Consider the following 5,632-nt stretch of genomic DNA (forward strand, 5'->3'; position numbering starts at 1 on the left):
AAGCGGCTGAAGAGTTCTGGCCTATATCTGCCGAGAGCGTGGAATCCAGACAGATGATGTTGATGGTATCTCTCAGCATGATTCTGCTCTAGTGTAAAATGTTTGTTTAGATATGCTGCCATGCCCTTTAGGCTGTGGGTACATGTGCTGAATACGAGGGAGGGTGGGAGGGGGTAAAAGAAACTCTTTGGAAAACACTGAGTATGATCACAGAGTGTGTACTTGTTCTCTTATCTGATCTTTGTCACTATAAATCATATACTTATGTAAAATAATATGTATGAAAGATGGTTACTTAACATGTATAATGAAAAGGGTTTGTTGAACATACAAATGTATTCTTTTACATCTTTAAAAAAATGCACAAGTACTTTTAATAAAACTGAATATGGATTTGACTCCTCGCCTCATCAGAGGTTCTCTTGGAGAAGAGCACAGTAGTGATTTATTCATTCATCAAAGTAATGAACTGTTCTACACTCATAGTTTCAATACTCCATAGATCCAGAGTCAAATTATCAATTGCATTGCCTTACCCTCATTACACAGTGACTCATCAGTTCATTTACTTAACTTACCAAAGTGGTAGTGGAGCAGCTCAGTGCATTTAGTTTGTGGGCATAATACTCCTGGAGTGTCAGGATATCATGACCAGGCTTTGACCTGCATTACCTGTGCAGCAGGTATGCCAGTTTTGGGATCTAAAATGAAAAGACTCATTGAACTCACATACATTAAAGTGGAAGTTTGTACACAAACATAGTGCTGGCTGAGATTTTAGGGATATAATACCTTGGTTGATCCATTGTCTGTTATGAATATACTTTGCTTTCTTTAAAGACCTTTCTTCGAGATGTGTAGACAATATTGAGCACATGACTGGCAAACAGTGTTGCAGTAGTGGACCAATCTTGATACTTCTTTACGATACACTATGGTTTAAAAACTGATTGTCATCATACCAATTTGCTCACCCACGGTATTGAGTTGTAATGTATTGATATATTTTTCAAAATACTAAATAATGCATAAAAAATATGTAATTTGTCATTTATACCAAAACAATATTCTGTGATTCTTTTAGAGTTTTTTCAAACTAGGCTTTTAGTCATGACAGTAAATTTAGCTTATGAATATGGCCATGATATCTTTAGTTTCTCAGCTGAGTTCCTGTATACAGAGTAACAGAGTAACAACCTCAGTCTCAAAATGACGTCAAACCTCAAAACTAAGTGAAGTAACTGTGATCAAAATGTGCAGTGCAACCATGGACACCATGAAGAAAGGCAATGGGTGCTTTGATGCTTTCTGCTGCGATGATGTCACTAAGGTCAGCTTATCACTTTCAAATCAGCTGATAATTTCAAGACTTTTAGCAACAGACCCTTTAGCTAACACTATCAGCAGCAACAGCAGATATGTTGGGATTTGCAACATGAATATGGACATTTAACAGACCTTTAATTAACAATTTTAAAATGAATGGGCTAACTATTCAATGATAGACAGCCTCTGGCAATAGAGGATAGTGATAACTTTACTCAATCTTTTTGGTTAAGGTTTTGCAACATTAGCAAAGATAACCTACCATTTGCTACCATTAGCTATGGATTATACCAGACCAAGAAAAGGCTACTTCAGCAAAACCTCAAGCATGCTAAACTTAGTAAGGGAATTCTTTGATAAATGCTTTTAGTACATGATTTCACATTAAGCAGCAGATTTTGGTTTTAATTGCAATGTAAAAAAAAAAAATCCCATTATCAATCCTCCTGGGCAGCCATTACACACCAGATAAAGCCTCCTACTCCGTAACTTCGACTCCTCCCTCACTCAAGTGTCGAACCTGTCATCTGTCCCTTTAGCCAGAGCAGCAGAGGAAATCCACGTGGACATTAAAAACTTTAAGGACAATCTTGAATCACACATCTCCTTATCAGTCATGTACTCTTCCCCTCTTCACCTCTCTCTCTCTCTCTTTGCCCTGCCCTGTCATCCCTTACTGCCTTATGCCGTGATGGTTGAAACTACTTTTCTTAAAGTGAGAGTGCAGCTTTAAGAAGCGCTTACGACCGCCCTTTAAGGTTAACAAAAGTTTCAGTAAGCATTCTAAAGAAGTCACTCTTGTTGAGCAATCAGGCTTGGGGCGGGCATAAATCCTCTGGGTATAGTCACAGCATTACCCGCAGCGTCTGTATGTGCTGATGACTACGAAATTGAAAAAGAAAGGCTCTAATAATTCTGAGGCAAGTTTCCCTCAGCAGTAGGTATTGATTATTTGTGTGTGGTGAGAGATTTGGAAAATTCAATTAAAGGAGTTGTGCAAAGGATTCATAAATTCAGCCCCTCCAACCCATATCGAGACGTGGTTATGTTCTAAATCAATGCTGCACCTCACAATATATTTTCTTAGGAACATAAAAATAAATAACATTTAAACAGTTCTGCTTACTACAGAAACAAATTTTATTCTCTGCAAAGCTTTTTTGTAACAGCCAAGCACTGACTTGTGCACATCTTTGGGGTGGTAACATATTTTTATTGCAGTTTTTCCCATAAGAAAATCCTATATAATATGAATTTTGAGATGACAAAACGAGGGGAAAGGGGACGGCTCAGCAGAGTAAAAATTGATCAGGCCATAGCTGGGGCTACGTTGGAGAAGATTTGTATGTCAGCAGTAATGGGCTGTATTAAAAAGAAGATTCCTTAAGATGTCATAAAAGTGATGGGGCTGTGTCGCAGGTCGCGGGCTGCCTGCCCAGGCAGCTCTAACACCCGGCTACATCAATCCTACCAGGCCTCACAGACAGATGCCACCTACCCACCGGGAGTTTTATGCTTTCTGATTGAACACACGGTTGTAATTAAAGGGGGGAGTTGTATATAGGCTGTTTTGGTCCAAGTGAGGATGGTGGCCTTCGATCGACGACGTGGTTTGCAGAGTATGCAATCTTTTAAGACGTGATTTCTGATGTATTGAATGTCATTGCATTTCATCTTAGCAAGCAAAAAATACACTTCCATGTTTCTCTGAAATATTAACAAATGGAGAAAATAAGCCAGCGAAATGTGGCTTAGGACTGAAACTAATTAGCATTACGTAAGTGTTTTGAAGAGTCATTTTTTTACAGGGATTTCTAATTCATTGACTGTTATTGAATTTCATCTCAGGATGCAGAAATATATATACCTGTGAAAAAAGCAACAATATAAGCTTTTTTAAAAAACTACGACAAGGGACAAAGCTTATAACCAATGCTGGATGGCTGGACCTTCCACTCTGCAGTGGAAATCACTGCTTGTACTTAAAATCACTTCTCTAAACCTTTGTCTTTGGAGGCAGATTGTCGCTGCATCAACAAATGCAGGTTTTCTGGGCCTGAGCTCATTTAAGATGGACTGAGGCGAAGTGGAAAACTGTCCTGTGGTCTGATGAGTCAAATTTTGACAATCTTTTTGGAAATTATGGACGCCTTGTCCTCCATGGGATGGGTTTTTATCTGAAGCTCTTTTTGGCTCTGTTTTTAGCAGCATTTTAGACAACGTCCCAACTTTTTCTGAATCGGGGTAGTAATTTTCTAGACATGACAGAAATCTGTTGGTTTGTTAAAATTTGTTTATGGAAAATACAGCTCCTGCTACCTCTCTTCTTTGTGTACATTGAAACTTGACAGTGACTTTGGTGTATGTAATATCACTGGGTGCCATTGGGGTTACAATCATGTTTTCCTCTCCTATATTCCCCTGGTTTTTGTTAGCGAGGCATCTCTGCTGTTGACAGCTAATGGAATTGCTCTTCACCTCTTGTGCGTATGATCCCGGGGAGAACAGGCAGGAGATGAATGTGGAAACCGTGCTGTCAGCTGAGAGGCTGAGATGTCTCGGAAGCCGTCATTCATTTGCAAGAGAAGTGTCTAAAGACTGTGGGAGCGAATCCTCAGACATGTTAGAATCCCGTCGAACAGCCTGAGTCTGTGTCTGGCAGCTGACAAATGTTGATTCTACATTAACCACAATGCTGCAACGCTGTGCAAATAATGTTCTTTCAGATGGCAACCCATATCCCCTTTATGGCTAAAACTATGCAATCCTCCCCACCTGTGCAGTTTAACACCTTATGAAAAGTAAAGGTGGGGGGGACTGTCTCACACAACACAGTAGTCTCTTTATTTGGCAGCGCCTGGGAAGGCCGAGGCCTCTCACTGCCCGAGTCGACCTACGCAACAGCTGGTGTTCACAGCAACATTTCCTATTTCTGCCGAAGGTGGATCGTGTAACTCTCACTTTATCACCCTTAGAGGCCACGTGAAGGACAAAGCCAGAACGCTCATAAACAAAACTAATGTTTTGATACAAGCCCCTTTGGAGATTGAAAGAAGGGTCTGAGGCGCATTTAATGCTCCCCTCCCTAACCCTGAGGCATCAAATAGTCTCGTACCTATACAAATGGTTTTCACTACTGGATGGTAGATAAGTTGGTTCTTATTCTTATTTCTAGTTATAGTTTTTATTAGTTATCTTGGGCTCTATGGGGGCATGTTCTTTCTGACTCATAAACAGGACACAGTAACTACTTATTTGCCTCTCCAAAATCCAAGTTTTAAAGCCACAAAAACTGGGGATAATTATTCAGGATAACAAATTGGAGTCTGGATACTGACAGGAGTTTTTTTTTACCATCACTGTGCTTTTAAACCAAGCAGCAAAATCTGGTGTTGAAAAATGCAGATTTGCAAAAAGCTGTGATTCTTAAAGTGTCCAATTGAGGCTGGCTGCAAAAGTCAACGAAACCCCAATTACGCCCCATGTTAATTTGTTCTTTTTTAAATAATAAATAACAAAAATAGATGTTAACTTTTCAAAACATTTGAAAGATATAGCAAGATTCTTCCCAAAAAACAAGCTCCCCAGTTGAGATGGAAATTATTTTGTTGTAAATTATTTAAATAATTTTTTTTGCACCAAACCATGCATCCATTTTTATTTTGGATGTGTTGAGTTTAGTATTTTTCTCATGTTACATCACACTAAATTAGATGACTTTATACAATAGTTGTAGAGGGGAAACCAGCGCCTTTCACGCCGCCTCTTATTGCCCCCCTAATGTTCATACCCCACTGTAGTAACAGTTAACTCAGATCTCAGGCTCCTATTTGTCCCTGTGGCCCTTTATTGGCTGCCGGCCTGGAGCCTCAGATGCACAGGCAACCCTCACTGACCTGATAACATTTATAGTTGTAATGGATTTTTTTATGCCTGTCATTAACTGGCTCAGAGATTGGAGAAAGAAATTGCTTGTACCTTTTTCTGTGGTATTTCAACTTTTATGGCATTATGTTCAGATATGTCACCTTCCATCATCTCTTTTTAAGGCCTGTCCCGTCGCTGGTTTTGTTTTAAATGAACAGGTCTTTGGTGCGGGACCCTTGTAGTATCCAAGACTGGTAATGAATATTTAATGATGTTGAGTAAAAGCTTTGAAAGATATAATTTCTGTCCAATTATTGGCTGTGTCCCTGGCAGACTGTTATGGGTGATTTAGCGAGGCTACTTGGTAAATGTAGACAGTTTATATGAAGCTGCTCAAAATCTAATCATTTTACAACCTGGTAATAAAATCCATGTTCAC

At 39.4% G+C, this 5,632-nt stretch overlaps 1 long non-coding RNA gene across 2 annotated transcripts in view; it reads left to right on the plus strand.

Moving 5' to 3' along the window:
* The window catches only part of LOC117829648, a 78,006-nt gene that overhangs the window by 5,291 nt on the left and 67,083 nt on the right, over nucleotides 1–5,632 (plus strand). The gene's annotated exons all lie outside the window — the stretch shown is intronic.

Source organism: Notolabrus celidotus, chromosome 2 (assembly GCF_009762535.1).
Source record: "Notolabrus celidotus isolate fNotCel1 chromosome 2, fNotCel1.pri, whole genome shotgun sequence".
NCBI lineage: Eukaryota > Metazoa > Chordata > Actinopteri > Labriformes > Labridae > Notolabrus > Notolabrus celidotus.